Genomic DNA, 22223 nt, shown 5'->3' with positions numbered 1-22223 from the left:
TGGCACCAAAATTTTTCACACAGTTGAGATATGGGAAAAAGACTGGAAATAAATTATTTGCATCATATGTCCTGATGACAATTTTAAAGAAAACAAAAAAAGTGTTTGCATAAATTGAAGAATTATTTCCTATGTTGTGATTGAGAGGTTATTTTGGGGGAGGGGGGCGATGACAACTTCCTCATTGGCTCAAGGAGGCGATTCGTTCAAAAAGGTTAAGAACCACTGCTTTAGATGACTCTGACTGTTAACTCCAACTGTTTGGGAGGGAAACTTTGAACATTCATATTTGGGCGGGTTTTTCAAGTATTATGATTGGTTAAGGCCATGTGGGCTCAGAGTATAAATTACAGGCAATTGCCTGCAATTCTCCAGTTCTAGTTTGAGTCAATAAATAACGTTGTAACTATGCTAGTCTGCTCCTTGCCTACTGAAGCCCACTATACAATAAAAACTAACAATATGTTATTTATTTATGTTCTACCGATTACAGTACTAGAAAACAAAGAATGGAAGTATACCTCTTCACTTTAGAGCTTTATTTTAGTTGTTTGTTCTTAACCTTGTCCTTAAAACTTTTATTAAATGCTAACAAATGCTAAAGATGTTAGGCCAAGGTATTTTGGCCAAGTAGTGTTAAAAGAAAAATCTTCAGGTTCAGTTCCAAGCCGGGAGTAAATAAAATGGAGGCTGAGCACTGGGAATAAAATGGAGGCTACTTGAGATAGAAGGTTCTTGTTTATTTATTTGCCAGAAACTTCAATGAAACAGCATGTTTCTGAGGTGGCTATCAAAATGGAGCTAGGAGTGGTGGGTTTATATACCTTCTTTGGGCTTTGTATTTAAGGTTCCTGTTCCTGTGCAATGTAATTTGACCTGAGCTTGAGTGTGCCCTTTTGTTAAACTAATGGTGGTGGGTTAATCCTATTATGTCCTAAAGGTCATGTTCCTATCCTTGGAGTCTTTGTTTTTCTAATTCCATCAGCTCAAACCTTCTCTGTGGCTGTGGCTGAAGGCATTTTGCTTATGAATAGGTGGCCCCAAATCTGCATTTCTGAAAGCTGGCCTGCTTAGTATCTGCTTGGGGCAGACTGGGGCTGGGTTCCTCTGCCTCCATTAAGATTTTTTCTCCATTATAATATATAATATTCTGTCTTTTTTAAAATATTCCCCTAAATATTTCCTTCTCTAGGAGGGTGAGTGGGTGCTGACTTTCTACAGTAGGAAGAGACGCCTTTACACAGGTCCATTTTCAGAGTAATAGGCTTTGTTGTTGTTGAAGAAAAAGTAAGAGAAATCTTATCTTGTATCTTTAAGATAGTATAATGCAGGGCTTTTCAATCTTTTCACCCATTGTACCACTTTTAGGATATGGCAACATCCGAGTACCACCAGTCGCCTAGCAAGGTATCAAAAACTTGATGACCCCCCCAAAAAGGAAAAAAAGTGATAAAGTACAGGTAGCCCTCAACTTACAACAGTTCACTTAGTGACTCTTCAAAGTTACAATGGCACTGAAAAAAGTGCCCCGCAAGCCACAGCCAAGCAAGACACCTGCCTGCCCACCCAGCAGCGCTCTTCCTCTTGTTTGAGGTTTTTATTGTTGTGAGCATTTCTGTTGAGGATTGGCAGTGGGGGTGGGATGGGGGGTGTTTGGTTTTTATTCCCCCCCATCTGCTGGGTGGTTGCAGCAGGTTTTGGTCATTTCACATGATCCTGGGACACTGTGACCATCATAAATATGAATCAGGTGCCAAGCATCTGAATGTAAATCACAAGACCCTGGAGATGCTACAACATTCCAGCTGATCGGCACTTCTTCTGGGCTCAGCAGAAGCGCCAGGATCAGTGCTGCTTTCCAGCTGATTGGTGCTTCTTCAGGGCTCAGCAGAAGCACCAGGATCAGTGCCGAGCTCCAGCTGGAGCCTGGCGCTGATCCTGGCACTTCCGCTGAGCCCTGACAGCCCTGCAGCTCCAGCCATCTCTCACTCAGGCTTGTGCAGTGCTGCCACCGGTTCAGCTCATTCCCCTCCCCCGCTACCACTTTTCTAGGATGGTCGCTACCACCTGCCAGGTGCCAATGTACCACAGATGGTACCCGTGCCACTGGTTGAAAAGCCCTGCTATAATGCACTTCTGCTCATGACTTGCAGAAATAAATAATAAACACATGAAATTACCATTTGTTAATTTTTCTTAACACTTAACATCAAACTTATATAATTACCCTAGTCTGCCTAATGATAGAGCTTATCCTAGCCAGAATGCTTAACTTCAAGAGTTAGCTTTTTCTTGAGATGAGAGGATTGACCTAAGTTGTCTTTGTCAAGATGGACCCCAGTGAAATATAAATTTGAGACCGTCCTGGATGGTTGTAATTTATATTCTGTAATTTTCTTGCCTTTACTCTTTATGTTTCTTATTGTCTTGTCTTGGTTGACATGCTAAAGTTTCCTTATTTCATTTTTCAAAAATGCCCACTCATGCTTTAAATGTGTTTTTTTTAATGCTAGGAATTATTTTCCATTTCTTTCAGGAACCTATTTAGAATTGTTGAAGGAAAAGTCTTCATCATGATTCAGTCCAAGCCAGGAATATACAACATGGCGACTGCTTTAGAAAGAAGGTTGCAGAGGAGAGCCAGACAGAAAGATGGCTCTGGAAGGAAAGAGAGTGAGCACATGTAGGGAATGGTTTTTTTATATCTTCTTGAGGCTTTTGTTTGGAGTTGTTCCTGTGGCATGAACTTTGACCTGAGTCTGAGTGTGCCTTTCTGGTATTCTGATGGTGGTGGGTTAATCCTATTATGTCCCAAAAGTCAATCCTGCTTCCCTGGGGCTGTGGCTGATGACTCTTAGATTTTTGGTGTTGATTCTAGGGCTCTTCTTAATCCCAGTTTCCTGATTCCAGTCTTTCTGACAAGATTATCACATTTGCATTTCTGCAGACTTGGTTTCTGTTTGGGACAGAGAAACTTGGGGGCAGGGTTGGTTTCTGCTTTTAAAATCCTTTAGGGAAATATATTCTGTCTTTTAAATATTTCCAAAAATATTTCTTTCTCAGGGGGAGCTCACTTCCCACAGCAGGTACCCAATAAAAATACTGTTCTAAACCTCAAGCATCTGCTAGATTGAGTGAAGCTAAAGTAATCATCAGCAGTGGCCTGGGCAATCACTCTTATTTACAGCATATTTTTCATCAGAACCTGCCATTTGTGCAATGGGATTTTAAAACAAGTCATTTTCTTAGGAGGTGGAGCCTAATCTGTCAAGGGAACTGAAAGTTATTCTGTTCAAAGCGAAATATCAATGTTAAATACTATAGTTTCAAACTGTATATCTAATAAGAGAATTATTATCTTACTATCTGACCACATTTTAGAAGGTTAAGAAATAGTAACAAGCTGAATCTTCCTTTTAAGTCTTTGTCAAAATCACTTTGACAAAGGTAGCCAAATACTCTTTTCTTAATATCATAATGTTTCTAGCTGTTGCTAGAAATGGCCTAAAATGAAAATAATATTAAGTTTATCTTAGAAGTAAAAGTTTGTTTTAGTTAGCAACGCAAGCATTTTATGTTTGACAAAAAAGGACACAAGAAAGATCTATAATACTTAGACAAATTTTGGAAGCCTAGGCTTGCATATTAGCACTATAAAAATATATAACATTTCTCAACTACAGACAGTTGTAGTTAATCCTTAGACAAGTCAGTATTGACATGAAGTAGCATGACTACATCCCAAAATTAGTAGAATAACATTCAAAGCTATTTCTCATTACAGAATTCAGCAGTGCTTTTGAACGCAATAGAATTTACTAAATAGTCAAAAGAATCACAACCTATTTGGTTCCAAAAAAGTTATCACTTTCTTTTATTATTTGAACAGTGACTGGCATTTGAGCACCAAAACAGTGAATAGAGATTGCTTAAAAACTGAATAGCCTTTTTGGTTTTTTCGTTTGTACATGAAATACTGTAGTACAATGACATGCACAATTCTCTAATGTCTGCAAATTTTGCAAATTCTTAAGAGTCCCAGAAAATAATTTGAAAGTTGAACTGAAAATGTATGGGCTAGTTAGATGCCCATCTACAATTTTGAACAGAAAAAATACAGAAAAAGAAATATGAATTAACTATAATATCACAGCAGAGAGAATTTATGCTAACTTACTTACCACACAGATATTGGGAGAATAGCAAAAGGCTTGATAAGATCTTGTGTAATGGTTTAAAACAAAAGAAAAATAAGGCAATGATTCCAATTATTAGAAGTGAAAGAGATGATATGTATATAAATTCAATGGATATAAATTGTCAATTTTTCAAATTGTATTCAGCATTATATAGTAAACCATAGAATTTATCAAATAAACATATAGAGGCCTTTTAAAATAATTTTTTATTCACTCCACTATCTGAATTGGGGTTAAACAAATAATTTTAAACAAAAGTTCTTACGAATCCCATATAATTCATTTTCACAATTCTGTAACATATCTAACTAAGCCTTTCTTCCTATTCCCCATCTTACCATTTTTAGAGACATTTTATGTATTTTTCTCTATGGTCTCATCAACATTTTTTCTCCAAATTTTATGTAGCAACTGAGGTCAGCCAAGCATATTTCCCCTTCTATTACTTTCCCTTTGATTTTTTTATTGGCCCAGTCCCAAAGGAAAAGGGTCATGTGAGTAGGTTGTTCTGTTTTCCTCTTTTTATGGCTCACAGTAGAGAAAGGCTATTAAAATGCAGCAAGAGAAAGCAAAGAATTACAAGTATTAGCAGTGGGATCCTTGGAGTATATGGATGCTTTACACTGTCAGTCTCTGATGCCATCCTGAGCCTACAACTTCAATGTTAAGCTACAACATTTTATGGGTGTTATGCATTTTTTTTCCCTCCTGCAAGTTCTAGGCATTCAATGCCTTAGGATGGAAAGTCATTCCCATCTTTGGTTCTCACTTGATAAATAAAGTATGGGAGAAGCCCCAGTACACATCCATACCCTTACTTACACCAGTATTGGTATAGAAACCTGCAACACATGCAGTTCAGTCTAAATGAGATGGGTAGGCTTAGGAAAGGAAGGATATAGTTTTCTGTTTCTGTTCTAATTTGTCATGGGCATGCAATGTTCCTCAATCTAACCAACTTCAGAAGAGGGCAATAAAATTTACTGCTATGAGAAAAGTCCTAAATATATAAGAAGTGTCATCTGTATAGTTCTAATAGTTTATTTATTTATTTTGCAGGTAGTTCTCAACTTATATTCATTTAGTGACTGTTCAAAGTTACAATGGCATTGGAAAAAGTGACTTACAACTGGTACTTGCACATACAACCATTGCAACATCCCCATGGTCATATGATCAAAAATTGGGCACTTGATAATTGGCGTATATTTATGATGGTTGCATTGTTCTGGAGACACATAATTACTATTTGTGATCTTCCTAGGTAGCTGCCAACAAGGAAAGTCAATGTAGGAAGCCAGATTCACTGAACAACTATGTTGTTAATAACTGCAAATAATTCATTTGACAGCCATGGCCAAAAGGTCATAAAACTGGGTGTGTCTCACTTAACAACTTACTTGTTTAACAGGCAGGAAATTCTGGTCTCAATTATGATCTTAAGTTGAGAACTACCTGTATTAGATTTGTATGTCAGTTTTTTTGTTCAAAGCTGAAGGCATTTTTTTTTATAGAGCTCACTCCTTTCATTTTCTCCACCTCAGCAACTTGTGAGGTAAGTCTGACTGAAACTGACTGGTTGAAAGTCATCCAATAAGTCAGTTATATCTAATTAAAAATGGGAGGAGAATTAGAAAAACATTGATTATTACAGTATTTAACTCATCTATTTTTGGTTTCATGGTATGATGGCACTTAAATAAATGAAATTAGGATATATTTTTTTTTAAAGAAAAAAAATGCATTTTAATTTTTTTAACCAACAAGGCAACAGCTTTGCCTTTAGACCTGCTGACAAAGTGATTCTGCAACATTATATGTCGTATTCAGCTCCATGTACTCTGTAATTTTCTCAAAATTAAGGGGTATTTTTAAAATTCTTTGATAATAACCTTTTCAAGTACATGTCGGAACTCTGAAAACCATTAAAATCTGAAGTTGCTTAATGGTGTGTTTATGTAGGCTAAATCTTTAAAGGCCTGAAAAGGCAAATATGATCTCAGAAATACAGGCTTTTAAACAGACATAAAGGATATGCTAAACATCTTCTAATGAATATTTCATATTTCACTTCAAACATTTGTGTATATGAGATTTAAACAGATATTTCAGAGGCCACTTTGTTTTTAGCAATGTTGAAGGTTTCATACGTTGGGGAAGAAATACAAAAATTCTTCAGGGTTTGATACAGGGAAACATAGTTAAGCTGGAAGTGTTGTTACATCTACATGGTCAAGAATGGCCAAGTGCAAGAAAGTGAGAAACTGTTCCATGAGACTTTTGCAAGGTAGCTATGCTTAACAGAGAAGTGTCGGTGGGAGAATTGACTTGTTTGAATATAGTATATATATACCATGCTCTTAAACTATTTTGCCCCTTTAACACAAGACCTGGAAGCTGTGATGATGGGATTCGTTTTAATTGAATACAGTTGCTATTATTTAGACATGGTTAAAGTCATATATTCCAGACAATGCCATCAGTATGATGGGCTTTTCAACATTTCGGCTAGATAGGAGCTGTGCTTTGAGTGAAAGATCCTGTGGTGGAAGTGTATGTATTTATTTTAATGAAAGATGGTGTACTAATGCTATAGTCTCCAGCCAGTCCTCACCTGATGTGGAATGTTTGACTGTTAAATGTAGACCCTTTTATTTGCCAAAATAATTCACCGTCATTCTAATTATAACTGTGTATATTCACCCCCCATCCCTGGTGCCAACAAGAGGGAAGCCCTGAGTGCTCTTCATTGCACTATCAATGACTTGTAAACTACTCATTCAGAGGGGGTTTTCATTGTGGTAGGAGATTTCAATCAGATTGACTTGAAAGCAGCCCTCCCTAATTTTCATCAATACATGAATTTTGTTACTAGAGGTGTGAATACTCTGTATTTAGCTTACTCTGACATCGAGAAAGTATTTAATGCTGCCCCTTGCTCTCATTTTGGCTTTTCAAATCATCTCTCTGTGATGCTTATGCCAGCATATAAGCTGGCATACGTTGGGTTAGCCAACTATGAAACAGGTGAGACTGTGGCCAGCAGAAGCTATGGAAGCGCTACAAGATTGTTTTGGGCACACAAATTGGAACATATTTAAAAAGGCTGCAACAAATGGACAACATACTGATATGAACGAATATGCTTCTACTGTGTTTGCTTATATTCAAAAGTGTATGGAGGATGTCAGTGTTCTTAGGACTATTGTTATGTGGGAAAATGAGAAACCTTGGATGTCTTAGGAGATCCATGTGATGTTGAAGGTGAGAAACACTCCTTTTAAATCAGGCGATGTGGCAGCTGATTTGCAATGTGCTATAAAAACAGCAAAGTGAGCTGTCAGAAAGTCAGAAAGTACAGGGGTTTTTTCAAGATCCTACGAACCCTAGACATATGTGGCAAGATATTTGGGTTATTACTGACTATAAGGTAGCTTCCCTGACATGTAAGAGTGACATGAATTTTCTTAATAAGCTAAATATGGTTTTTGGATAGTTTGAGGCATCAAATAACGTTCCAGCAAGGAAGGCTGTTCCCCTTCCTGATGTACAGGTGCTCAGGTTTGATACAACTGTTGTTTGGAAGATCCTGAATAAAGTCAACAGACAACAGGCTGCGAGTCCTGATTATATCCCATGGCGAGTACTTAAGGAATGTGCTGACAAGCTGGCCATTGTTCTTGCAGACATCTTCACTCTTTTGTTGCATCTGGCTGTGGTTCCATCATGTTTTAAGACTTCAATCATTGTACCAGTGCACAAAAAAACCTATAATTGCATGCTTTGATGATTACCGTCAGGTTGCACTCACTTCCATTATGATGAAGTGTTTTGAGAGATTGATAAAGGACTATATTGTTTCATGCCTTCCCCCTATATTTGACTCATTACAGTTTGCCTATCGGAAGAATTGCTCTATAGATGATACACTTTCTTGTGTGCTTCATCTTAGCTTGGCACACCTGGAGGAGAAGAATACTCATGTGTTTTTAGTTCAGTATTCAACACAATCATTCCTCAGTATTTGGTGAACAAACTGCACCTATTAGGTTTTAATACTTTTTTATGTAAATGGATACTTCCTTGATAGGCCCCAGTTTGTGCAAGTTGGAAGAAAAGTTTCCAATTCTATCTCCTTGAGTATAGATTCCCCACAGGGCGGTGTCTTGAATCCATTACTGTTCACCTAGATCAGAGCTTTTCAACCAGTGGTACAGGTACCATCAGTGTACTTTGGCACCTGACAGGTGGTACACGACCATCCTAGAGAAGTGGTAGCGGGGTGGAGAGGAATGAGCTGAAGTGGCGACAGCACCACACAAACCTGAGAGAGAGACAGCTGGAGCTGCAGGGCTGTTCGGGCTCAGTAAAAGCACCAGGATCAGCACCGGGCTTCAGATGATTGGCGCTTCCGGAAGCTGGAGGTGTGCTGAAGAAAAGAGGAGGAGGAGGGGGCAAGAGAGGAGAGAATATAAAAGGAGGTTTTGGTGGGAAAGGGCCAGCGAGCAGCTGTCCCTGCCCTGCCCCCTGGGCATGCAAAGAGGAGGCGGCGAGTGCTCAGCATCCCTGCTGACTGTCTCTGCTGACCTCTGAGGAAGAAAAAATTTAAGCGAAGCACTTCCCTTTCTCCCAGGATGCCAGCACTCGCACACTCACCACCTTCTCTGTGCACCCCCAGGGGGCTGGGCAGAGATGGTGGGGGGCCCTTGCTGGCTCCAGGGCTGCCCCGCAGATCTAAGGCTGAGCACGTTCCAACTTTGATGGCCCCCACCAATAGATCAGCACCACACCCACTTGCTGACCGAGCATGGCCACTGGCAGTGCTGGCAATCTGTCCCCTTCCCGTCATCCCTTCATGAGCAAAGAGGAAGGAAAGAGAAGCAGGGGAGGAAGGAAGGAAGGAAGGAAGGAAGGAAGGAAGGGAGGGAGGGAGGGAGGGAGGGAGGGAGGGAGGGAGGGAGGGAGGGAAGGAAGGAAGGAAGGAAGGAAGGAAGGAAGGAAGGAAGGAAGGAAGGAAGGGGACTGCCTTCTGAGCGCTTCTCAGGTTTATTTATTTATTTATTATAATATGTTATTGGTTTTCTAATTTACAATTAAGTATTTAAAAAGCAATGTGGTGACTTCATATTCCATAATCCCCACCCAGGTGGAATGATCCTTGCTTGGGAAAAGCTGAATTAGCACACTTCTATCCAGAAGCAAATATCTAGGAAAAATTAAACCTTTAATGGCTAGATATTACAGAGTGCAGGAGTGCTCTCTTCCTTGTCAAAAAGCCAACTAGTTAAAGGGAGGACACTCAGAAACATTGAATAGTGAATCTCTGCAGCTGCAAGTCTAAGTGAAAAGTGATCTGGCTCTCCAGCAAGTCTTGGCAGGTGGGGACAGATCCTCAGGCCTCCATCTCTCTTTCCTGCTCCAATCTTTTTTGCCAGATGCAGATTGAGATGTGGCCACAGCATTTTTGCTGACTGTTGCTTAGTTGGGTGAGATAATCAGGTGCTTCCTCCTTCACCCTTTGTCCCTCTATTGTTGCTGCTGTCAGCAACAAGCACCTGAAGGTGTTTACTATTAATTAAAGAGAAAATATGTGCAGAGTATGAGAGTTAGAGTGAATGAAAAGGACAATAATTTTATTACTGACACCCCTACCTCCTCTATCAAATAAGCGAATTGTGCTTTGTCAGTCCTAAAAAATCAGGCATGATTGTTTTGCAAGTATGAAAAATTACAAGAAAGCAAGTTTTCCAGAAAGGTAGGCAGTGGGAACAGAGGAATGCAGCAACAAAGCAGCATTGTATGAATTGCCTAGAAACCAGTGAAATTAATTCTAGAAGAAAGGGCTATTTTATGGAAGTAACTGGTCATGAGTGGAGCATGTTCCACTATCCTCTCATCAGACAGGATATAGCCAAAACTAGGGCTTTTTTTGTCATAGAATGCCCAGAACGGAGTTCCGGCACCTTTTTTTGGATGGAACCTTATAGGATAGGCAAGGTGGGTTGTATAATGTGTGTGAGTTCCGGCACCTTTATTTTTTACAAAAAAAGTACTGGTCAAAACTATGGCAGAAGTGCCCAGTGAAAGGTTGTTGTGATGCTATCTGAGGAGGTTTCTCCCTTGACACCAATATCAGGTACACAAATCAGTAATGTTTTATAATATATATGCCACATTCATGAGACTTCAAACAAAAAGAAAAAGTCATTTTAAAAGAGAGAAAACAAAAACTAATGCATTTTATATTGACCCAAATGCATTCTTGAATGCATTTGGGTCAATATAAAAAGGGGGGGGGATGACATTGCCATAGGTGTATACTACAGACCACCCAACCAAACAGAGGAAATAGATGAACTTTTTGCTAATCAGCTAACTAAGGTATGTAGGAAGCACATCACAATAGTAATGGGGGATTTTAACTACCCTGACATCAACTGGGAGACAAACTCCGCACCAAGTGGAAGATCAAACAGGTTCCTAGCAAACCTAGCAGACAACTTTGTCTCCCAAAAAGTAGAGAAGGGAACTAGGGGATTAGCTATTTTGGATCTAATTCTCACTAACAGAGATGAAATGATAGAAGGTGTTGAAGCCATAGGAACCCTGGGAGGAAGTGATCATGCAATATTAGAATTCAACATTATAGAAACACAAGCAATAGAACACAGTCAAACTAGAGTCTTGGGCTTCAAGAGAGCTAATTTCAATAAACTTAGAGAGGGCTTGGGAAGTATTCCATGGATGAGAATCCTCAAGGGGAAAACAACTCAAGAAGCTTGGAAAATTTTGAAAAATGAGATAATAAAAGGACATTCTAGCACAATACCAACAAAGAAGAAAAACAACAGCTCTCAAAAGAAATCAGCATGGCTGCATAAAGAACTCTCTGACAAACTGAAAGATAAAAAGGACAAGTATAGAAAGTGGAAAGAGGGGAACATAACTAAGTCAGAATATCAGCAAATAGCCCGAGCCTGCAAAGATGAAGTGAAGAAAGCCAAGGCTCAGAATGAACTAAGGCTTATGACCAAAGTCAAAAATAACAAAAAAAGCTTCTTTCAACATGTAAAAAACAAGAAAAAAGTGAAGGAAATGATGGGTCTGTTAGTGGGTGGAAGTGGCAAGAAGGTGACAAGCAACAGGGAGAAAGCAGAACTATTTAACTCGTTTTTTGCATCTATCTTTACACAAAGGGAAAAAACAGACCAACCTATCAAAAATAGTGCCATAAAAAACAGAATAGAAACACAAGTTAAGATAGGCAAGAAAATGGTAAGTGAGCACCTGTCCAGCCTAGATAAGTTCAAATCGCCAGGACCAGATGGATTACACCCCAAGGTTCTCAAGGAACTGGCAGATGTGATATCGGAACCACTGAACTATATTTTTCAAAGATCCTGGAACACAGGGGACTGGAAAAGAGCTGATGTAGTTCTCATCTTCAAAAAAGGAAAAAAAATGGATCCAGGAAATTAGAGACCTATCAGCCTGACCTCAATACCTGGGAAGATCCTGGAAAAGATAATCAAACAACAAATCAACGAACACCTAGAGGCAAACAAAGTCATTACTAAAAGCCAACATGGGTTTGTCAAAATAGATCATGCCAGACAAATCTTATTGCATTCTTTGACCAAGTGACAAAATTAGTGGATCAGAGGAATGCTGTGGACATAATTTACTTGGACTTCAGTAAGGCATTTGATAAAGTAGATCACAACCTACTACTTAATAAGATAGAAAAATATGGGGTAGACAGAATCACCATCAGATGGATCCGTTGCTGGCTGACCGGCCGTACTCAGCGAGTGGTCCTCAATGGAACTGCATCTATATGGAGGGAAGTGTGTAGTGGGGTGCCCCAGGGCTCTGTTCTGGGCCCAGTACTCTTCAACATCTTCATCCACGATTTGGATGAAGGGATAGATGGGGAACTCATCAAATTTGCAGATGACACCAAGCTGGCAGGAATAGCCAACACTCCAGAAGACAGGCTTAAGATACAGAAGGATCTGACAGACTTGAACACTGGGCACTAACTAACAAAATGAAATTCAATGGTGAAAAAAGCAAGGTTCTACATTTAGGCAAGAAAAACCAAATGCACAAGTACAGCATAGATGGCACCATGCTCAATAGTAGTAACTGTGAGAGGGACCTCGGAGTCCTAGTAGACAATCACTTAAATATGAGCTAGCAGTGTGCTGCAGCTGCCAAAAAGGCCAACACAGTGCTAGGCTGCATTAACAGAGGGATAGAATCAAGATCACGTGAAGTATTAATACCACTCTTTAATGCCTTGGTAAGGCCACACTTGGAATACTGCATCCAGTTTTGGTCACCACGATGTAAAAAAGATGTTTAGACTCTAGAAAGAGTACAGAGAAGAGCAACAAAGATGATTAGGGGACTGGAGGCTAAGGCATATAAGGAACGGCTGCTGGAATTGGGTATGTCTTGTTTAATGAAGAGAAGGACAAGGGGGGACATAGCAGTATTCCAATATCTCAGGGGCTGCCATAAAAAAGAGGGAATCAAGCTATTTTCCAAAGCACCTGAAGGCAGGACAAGAAGCAACGGGTGGAAACTAATCAAGGAGAGAAGCAACCTCGAACTAAGGAGAAACTTCCTGACAATGAGAACAATTAATCAGTGGAACAGCCTGCCTCCAGAAGCAGTAAATGCTCCAACACTGGAAGTTTTTAAGAAGAGACTGGACAGCCATTTGTCCGAAATGGTGTAGGGTTTCCTGCCTGAGCAGGGGGTTGGACTAGATGACCTCCAAGGTCACTTCCAACTTTACTACCATTATTATTATTAATACAGATAGTCCTTGACTTACAGCAGTTTGTTTACTGACCATTAGAAATTACAACGGCACTGAAAAAATGGACTTATCACTGTTTTCCACACTTACGACCATTGCAACATCCTCATGGTCATCTAATCAAATTCAGATTTTTGGCAATTGCTTTATATTTATGACGTGTTCTGAGGTTTTGTGATCACCTTTTGCAACCCTCTGACAAGCAAAGTCAATGGGGAAGCCAGCTTCACTTAACAACTATATTACTAACTTAACTGCAGTAGTTCATTTAACAACAGTGGCAAGAAAATGGGGCAAAACTCACTTAACAACAAAAAATGTGGGTTCAATTGTCATAAGTTAAGGACTACTTATAATCTCCTATCTATAGATATACTTTATTATGCTACAGCTAACTGAAATTTTTGTGATTTGGTCCTTCACATATTGCAGTTATTCTTTACTTGTAAATAAAAAGTAGTCTAACCAGAATGGAAGGAAAAAGCAGTTATAAAATAATGTATTCAACACTACAAAGAATAAAAGAGTTAGTGAGCTAGATCAAGGGATACTGACCTTAGGGATAGTTTTGGCCAAATAATTAGTTTTCCATAGATTGCCATGAAAAGAATAATCTAAAGTGTTTCTTGTGGAAATTTTGAATAATAATGATTGTGATGAAGAGAGCTAAGATTTTCTAGTATTATGATATACCTTATTAATGATGAAGCCATAATACATATTAAAGCATGATAGTGAGAATTTCATTAATGTATTCATATAATCATTTTGAGGAAAAGAAGAAACTGCTAAGACATTTTCAACTTTTTCCTGAATAATAGTAGCACAAATAATGTGTCTGCAAAAGGTAATAGATAAAGATAATCTCTAATAGAGATTGCACATTTATTTTAAATTCATGTCTCTGAAGATGGTTAAGCTTAGTGACATTAGTATATCCCTATAAATGTGCTTTTATTTTCTGATTCTTTTTTCTTTAATGTAGAAAGGAAATTATAAAAAAGAAGCACAGGATTTTAAATCCAGTTAAAAAAAGCTTTTTTTCCATTGAATTAAAATAATATTTTTGACAACTTTGCAAGCCCAATAAATCCAGAATTCTATACAAATTGATAAATTAACCCTACAATGACAGTGGCAGTGTTTCTCAACTTTGACAACTTTAAGAAATTTGGACTTCAACTCCCAGAATTCCACAGCCAGCATGCTTTAGAAACTGCCAAAGTTGAGAAACACCATTCAATAGGACAAAGCAATAACTCTTTAAAGAGCTGAAAAAAACACAGGTTGAAACATTTCTTCCTCCAATTGTAAAATCATACAGTAAAATCACTGTAGATTGAATAAATAAGGAGAAAGTATACAGATTTGTCTCATTCCCTTGTTAAACTGAAACTAAGCTATTTCATCATGTTTGGTCTGGACTATGATTTCCTGTCTTTGCATATGGATAATTATAGTTGTTAGGAATAAAATAAATTCCATTTCAAAGGTGTTGGAAAAACAAAACAAGTTTTATTGAAGCATTTGCAAAGGCTGGTGGATCCCAGCAAATACAATAACAGAGACCACACCCAAATTAGTTCAGCATAAACCTTTATACCTGTCCCGTAACATATGCTACATCCTTCCTTTCCAGACCAGTTGATAGATCCAGTCCAGTCATATGCTTTCCAACTGCCTAGAAAAATTATTAGGCACTGCAGCTATACAATTAATAATTCTCCTTTGTTTTACCTTTATCTTTCCCTTTTCATGTTTGTGACATTAAACCAACTCAGCTCACAATAGGAGCCTGTGTGTCTAAGCTGGATGATATAAATGTTTCAACTCCATTCCTTTGCCTATCTATATAATGTAACTAATCTGCTTCAAACCAAAAGTTGTGTATGTCATCACTTTAGCAAGGTTAAATATGGCAGGCTTTGGCTATTTGATTATACCATAAAATACTGGCTCTAAATAGTTTTTATAAAATATAAGCTAATCTATATTATGAAAAATTATAACATATATATGTTATACCTCACATAGTTGATAGAATTCCCATTTTTCTAGGATATTTCACAATTTGATATGGTCAACAAAATCAATGAAGCATGTATTGATTTTTATTTTTATTTTCTTTGTATTCTTTGACTTTCTCAATTATCCACTGTGCATCACCATTAACATTCATTGTTACTCATTTTTTTTCTAAAACATCTTAAACATTTCCTATGCTGGATTCTATCTGTGTTGGGTGATAACTAAACTTTATTTTGCTATTATGTGACATTGAGGATATTGTATGATACTTTAATTTGCACACCTCTGTTAAGTCTCCTTTCTTTGATGTTGCTATATAAACTGACCTCTTCCAATCTGCTTACCACTCTGTCATTCTCCAGATTTCCTGGCATAGTTTACTGATATTTTTTACTGATTTGCTCCTGCTGCTTGTGTGAAAGGAAAAGTATATCGATAACTATTTTAGCCTGCCTCAGAGATGACGGTGTTGCCATTTGGCCTCTAAGCCATCACACTTAATGACTGCTTGTGCATTTGGCCCTTATTGCAATAAGTTGTTGAAATGTAAGTACTGAATTTCTGTTCTAAATTTAAATAAATCTCTGGATCCTAAAGTGAGACTTTTGCTTTCTGTCTCTTGTTTCTCTTTAACAAGTTTTTCCCCTGACACTTGCCATATTATTGTAGATATTCCATTAATTCTAGCCTTCCTGCTTACTACCAGAGTGCTGATCTAACTTTATCCTTTAGCACTAATAATTCTTGTAAAAAAAGGAATATTTTGTTAATGGATATTGACATTCCTATTGTATAGAATCTCATATATTTCATTTTTTAATCTTCTTTGAATCATTTACTTTCTCTATTAGCAATTTTAGAATACCATTTCAAAATTGGAACCTCCTTCTAAGTTTCTAAATGTTTTTAAAAATCTCCTTTGTTTTTGTTTCTATCTTCAGTGTCTTTACAGATGTCATTATTATTTATATTGATATTGTCTCTTGTCTCTTCTAACAACTCTCTTAAATTATTTGATAAGTTCCTTCCTGACACCTTTGTCTTTCTTGACTTTAATTCTTATTTTTGCCTCCTGGCAATTTCCATTGTTTTTTTATGTCCAGTTTGATTTCTTCCGTTTATGCCCTTAGCCTCTTGACAATCTCTTTTCACATTCATCTTTAATCAAATTGTCCTTGGTTTTTTTCTACAGTTCCTCTGATTTCCTATCAATGAGCTTTGGGACTTCAAAGTAATTTCTGAAATTTTCCTTGAAAATAGTGGACATAAGCTTAAGATTGTTTAATAGAAAATGATTGGGTTTGTTCTTTTCCTTTTAGCCCAATTTGGAACTTGCACATAAGCAGGTTGTATTCTGTTGCACAGTCAGTCCCTATCTTCTCGGTTATAATTGAGTTTTGCACCTCTGGTACCAATAATATTGTCAATGTTATTTCTGTTGGCTCTGTCTGGTGACACTGATATATTTAGATAGGCATAGTTTTGTTTTTTTTGAAGAATGTATTAGCAATGAAAAGTTGTTGGATTGGCAGAAATGGATAAGTTATTCCAATATTTCAATTTGGTTTCCTAGGCCATATAGTTCAACCAAATTTTTCTAATTGTTTCCAGTTCTGACATTGCAGTCTCTAACCCCCAAGCTTGAATGTTCTGTCAGTTGAACTTGTCCATAAAACTCAAGTGCCTCGTCCTCTGCATTAGTGGTTGAAGCATAAACATATATGATGATATTATTAAAGGGTTTATCCTTAAATATACATTGTAGTCAAAAAAACAAAGAACAGCCATGAAAGATATAGCTTTTTATAGGCTATATTTTCATGGCTGCTCTTTGTTTTTTGTGTGTTGAGTAGTAAACAATATTTATTACTGGTATTATTCACTACTAGTAAACTAGTCCAATTCCGATCTATTATAATTCACTGATGCCTACAATATCAGTTTATAGTCATTTTCATTTTTCACTGCGATGACCTTTTCTGTGTTCATGCTTCTTACCTTCCATGTTCCTATAATTTTGTCTTTGTAGTTTCAGATTTTCTTTTATGACTTTTGCTTTTTTTTCTTTTCTTTCTCTCATGGCAACATCAGTTTTAGCTGTAGTCTATCCACATCACAAATACTATTAGTATTCTGAAAGATTCTCAACTTTTCCTCAGCAGCTTGTTGAATGCTATCTGGCCTGAGGGGCTCATCATCCAGCAGTATATCCTCAATCACTTTATATTGTCTATTCAAGAAATTTTCTCAGTAAAACACAGAAGCTTACCTTTTCCCACACTATATGAGATCATGCCTTTGCCAAGGCTTCCAGTATCTTCCTGCATTACTGCTGTCTGATATAGATGCTGGCTCCTTTAGCTGGGCAATTGGAATGCCCTTCAAACTTTGGTGACTTTGCTGTTAGTATAGACTTTTGGTGTGCTGTGGTGGCATTCATTGTTCATCCCTCTCAGCAACAACCCTCTCCACAATCAGGCTGTAAAGCAGGATCTTGGCAGGAAGAAGTTGTTTGTTGTTGTTGTTAATTGCGACCGTCGTGTCCGACCCATCGCGACCCCATGGACAACGTTCCTCCAGGTCTTCCTGTCCTCTACCATCTTCTGGAGTCCATTTAAGTTCACACCTACTGCTTCAGTGACTCCATCCAGCCATCTCATTCTCTGACGTCCCATTCTTCTATTGCCCTCAATCTTTCCCAGCATTAGGCCCTTCTCCAGTGAGTCCTAAATGCCACCCATTTCAAATATGTTCCCAGCTACTAAAGGATTCTTGCTAGAAGTAAAGTAAAAGTAAATTAAAATAAATTAAAACTTTTCCTCAATCAATATTAAGGAATCAGTTTGTTATATGTGTGGTTTTAGAATAGCCATCTACCTAAACAAAATGAAATTAGCTGTTATCAAAGCAGCTTTTATCAATGAGTAAGATAATTCTCCATTCAGATTCTAAAACCATTCAGAAAGTAACAATGCTGTATTAGAGAGTTCTATCTAATGATTATTTTTTTTAAAAAAAATCCTTAACCCTACTGAACTTTTTAACTCAATTCTAGTTCAAGAAGTAAATCTTTTCATCTGGCCCAAAGACCACTGTTCTATTAGTGTGGAAGTATCTTACTAACATTGTCTGAATCCCATGGTTTTTGGAAGAAGGCAATGGGAAACTACCTTGTGTTGCTGCCAAAAAATTATACATACATGTCCTAACATTTTAATTCAGCTACCCCTTATTAAAAATGTTGTTTTTTTATAGCCAACCCTGATCATATGATCCACTGAAATTAATTGGATGTTCATGAATTATCAGTACTGACTCCCAAACTAAGAAATATATACTTATGTTTTATTATTTTATTTTAGTATAAAAATTGAATAGAAACATTAGTATTTAAAGAAAAATCTTCATATTAAAGAATAATTTTAAATAAATCTGTGTTCTGTTTACACACACAGCATATATACTTTTTAATTCTGCTAACATTGTACATACACCTTTTTCATGATGAGAATTATCTTGGAAATCTTAATAATAATAAATAAATCCTAATAAAAGAACTTAATAATTAGAATAATTCTATCGTTTCTGCAGACTGCTCCCTTAAGAATAAGTTCCAACTTTCTCACTTAAGGAAGCTAATGGGTTTCATTATGATGTGAGCTTAGTCAATCTCAGTGATATTGCAGGAAAGGTATTCAAAGGATGTCTCTTTTTTTAAATAGCCTAACTCATAAACTGTTTCAATAGCTAATGAGAACATATAATGAAAGATTGAAATGCAAAAGCTTTTAGTACTATTTTGTTATGCTTGTGCATTTATAGTTATGACATCATGTGTTTAAACATAAATCACTGCTTTTATGACTGGAGAAATGTGTGCTGATCCCTATAATTTATACCTCCTGAGTCTAAAGGCACATCCAGGCAGCCAGTTCAACATGTTCTGCTCCAGCCAGTGAGGCGACACAAAGTAGGCCACCATAATTTGCTGTCTCAACAGCTGATCTCTATTCTGCCTCAGTAATAAAGTTGGCAAATGGTGCTGTCTTGACAGCTTTAATGTGCAACAAATTAAGGAAAGTCCTTAGTAGATTTCCTGCCAACAGGAAAAACATTCCTCAGTCCTTCTCCCTAATGTTACATGGGACTGGGAAAACAGAGGTGTTTTGGCAGATGGATTTGGTCTTCTCTGGACCTGATCCATGGGATAGATGGGGGCTTTCTGCCTTTCCTGCTTTACTAGGAAGCCGACACTTACTCCATAGGATACAGACCACAGCTGCTGTCTCAAGAGTGATTTACAGATTATCACTCCCTCTCATTGTGTTCTTCACCATCATGCTGTTTTTCTTCCTCAGTCAACTTTTTCTTCACCTTCTCACTTTTCTTCCTTGCTTTTTTTTCTCATTTTCTCACTCTATCTTCAGTCAGGGAGATATAATTTTCACTTTATCCATTGACATCTCTCCCTCTATTGCTCACTCCATCAGCCCATTGTATCGTTCATTCTGAGCACTGCTCTGGCATATAAGTGGTCTGTCAGTATCTGTGTAGACAAAGATCCTGCATAGTGAGGGCTTAACATCAGACAGAAGTCTCCAATGAGGAGAAATGTGTACACTAGCAAAAAATGGCCAATAGGAACTGTTGAGTTCTTCGTTCGCATGCGAATGATGAAGACACATGGTGACAAATAACTAACACTTTATTCTCTTTCTCCAACACCCAAGCAAAGGAAAAAAAGGCATGCAGGCCTTTTATAGGGCCAGAGACCCAGACAGTGTTAACCAATAGGAATTTAGCCTGTTCACGCCTTTCACATGTGCACAAGGCTGACGCTGCTCTGTCTGATCCCGGGCAGCTTTTGGAATGCCCGGGACCAATTGCAACATTTCTGGGCCTGCTGAGTTTCCTCATCAGGGCCAGGACACAACACCCCTCTCCCCTAGATAGAACACACACACTTCCAATTTCTTTTACAATCATAATAATATATATGAAACAAAAAATAATAATATTCCTGCTCACACGCAGGCAACATTCTTATAAAATAATAAGGTTCTCTAACAACCCACCCTTTAATGTGGACTTCCTGTGTCTATCTTCTACCCCACATAGGTCCAACTCCTATCCTAGACTAGTAAAGTTTCCTTGTGCTGACAGGAACCTCACATATTCACCTAGGTGCTTAGGAGGGGCTTTAGCCCTTTGTGACCTATGCAAGGTCAGGAAGGGTGCCTGGCCTGTCAGCTAACCTGCCCGGCTAGGCAGACCAGGACTTGTACTTAAGGGCGCCTGGCCTACCGGCCCATCTGGTAGGCTCGCTAGACCAGGACTTTTATGCACAGATTTTGCAGGTGACCCCTGATGAGGCATGCTGGCAAAGTTGCCAGGGCTCTTCCCAGGCTCCGTTAGAACAGCTGAAATTCCCCAACCCTCTGAAGTGGCTAAGGATTCCCCAACTACCCTGGATGGCTCCAGGGAACTTAGTCCCTTGAGCCCGCAACCAGTCTCGAACGTGACCTGCGTTGCAGGAGTGCCCCAATAGTTCCAGTCCCCTGTGGCCGAGGTGCCTGGGTCAGGAGCCACCTCTATGGCAAACCCCTCCTCAGGAGAATTCCTGTCTGGAGCTCTTGCGGATACACATGACTCCCTGTTCGGCGCAATAGCTGAACTGTGAGGATGCCCTTGCACCTCCCCTGGGAAATTCCTAGCGACCTGCGGTACTTCCCAGAAACAGTGAAGCTGGGTCTCAAAATGTTGACCTGAAGTGTGATGTAATTCCTGGGCTCCTCCCCCGAGAGCGGAGGCAGGGGCGGAATCCACAGAGGACAACCGCCAGCGCAGTTGATCGATGTGGCGCTGCAGGACACGGCCCTCTTCCAAGGTCACTTCGTATGATAGAGGTCCAGAGATCTTAAAGATGACAGCAGGAACCCAGAGATGTCCAGGATCATAGTTCCTAGCCCAGACCGGATCGCCCACCTGAAGTCTCTGAGGAGCCCATGGCTGTGACACCTGAAAAGACACCTGGTCGGGGTGCAGTCTGACTAACTTCGTGATGAGGCAGCAGCCCCAGCGGAGTTCAGTGCCAGTGCAAAGTGTGGTGCGGTGTGCAAGAAGAAAATCTGCTAACCTGTGATGCCAGTTACCGTAAGTCAGTTTCTTGAGAGCATCTTTGGTAGTGTGCACCATTCTCTCTGCCAGTCCATTGGAGGATGGATGGAAGGGAGCAGAAGTCACGTGCCAGATCAAGTTGGCCTGAAGAAAAGCCTGGAACTCAAAAGAGCTAAATTGAGGGCCATTATCTGAAACCAGGACGTCTGGAAGTCCGTGTGATGCAAAAATTCCTCTCAACACCTGGATGGTCCTGGCAGTAGTAGTGGAGGAAACAGGAACAACCTCTAGCCACTTGGAATGGCTATCAACAACAACCAGGAAGAATTGCCCCTGAAAGGGCCCAGCATAGTCTATATGCACCCGTAACCATGGGGTTTGAGTTTCCTCCCGCCTATGTACTGGGGCCTAAGGCATTTCAGGCCATGACTGTTGGCACAGTTGGCACCCGTGCACCTGAGCCTCGATGGCTTTATTGAGCCCAGGCCACCAAAGATGGCTGTGCGCAAGCGCTTTCATCCTTACTATACCAGGATGTCCCTCATGCAGAGAGAGTAAGACTCTAGACCAGTGGTTCTCAACCTTTTTAATGCCGCGACCCCCAACCGGTCGTAAGTCGAGGACTACTCAACCGGTCGTAAGTTGAGGACTGCTCAACTGGTGCAGCACTATTTGCAGAACGGGACTTTTGGCGGGCTCAGCAGGGCAGAGACAGCCTGGACAATTCCTATTGGCCTTTGAAAGCCAATAGAATTAGACTCTATTCAAGAGAGTCTATTCTATTGGCTTTCAAAAGCCAATGGAATAAAAGGGAGTAGCACAGCTAAGGAAAAGGGGAAAAAAATGGTGGACTGCGTTGTTTGGCGACCCCCATGAAATGGTCGTTCGACCCCAAATGGGGTCCCGACCCACAGGTTGAGAACCACTGCTCTAGACCTCAATGAGGCTGGGATTACTACCCTGCTACCCCATAACAGGCAACCCTTGAAAGTGGAAAACTCATGCTTCTTGTGCCAGAAGCTTTGGAACTCAGTATCTGGGCACTTGTC

The sequence above is a fragment of the Crotalus tigris genome, unplaced genomic scaffold, assembly GCF_016545835.1.
Source record: "Crotalus tigris isolate CLP2741 ecotype Arizona unplaced genomic scaffold, ASM1654583v1 scf7180000017775.1145084777:2100578, whole genome shotgun sequence".
Taxonomy (NCBI): domain Eukaryota; kingdom Metazoa; phylum Chordata; class Lepidosauria; order Squamata; family Viperidae; genus Crotalus; species Crotalus tigris.
Note: the sequence above shows the minus strand (reverse complement) of the source record.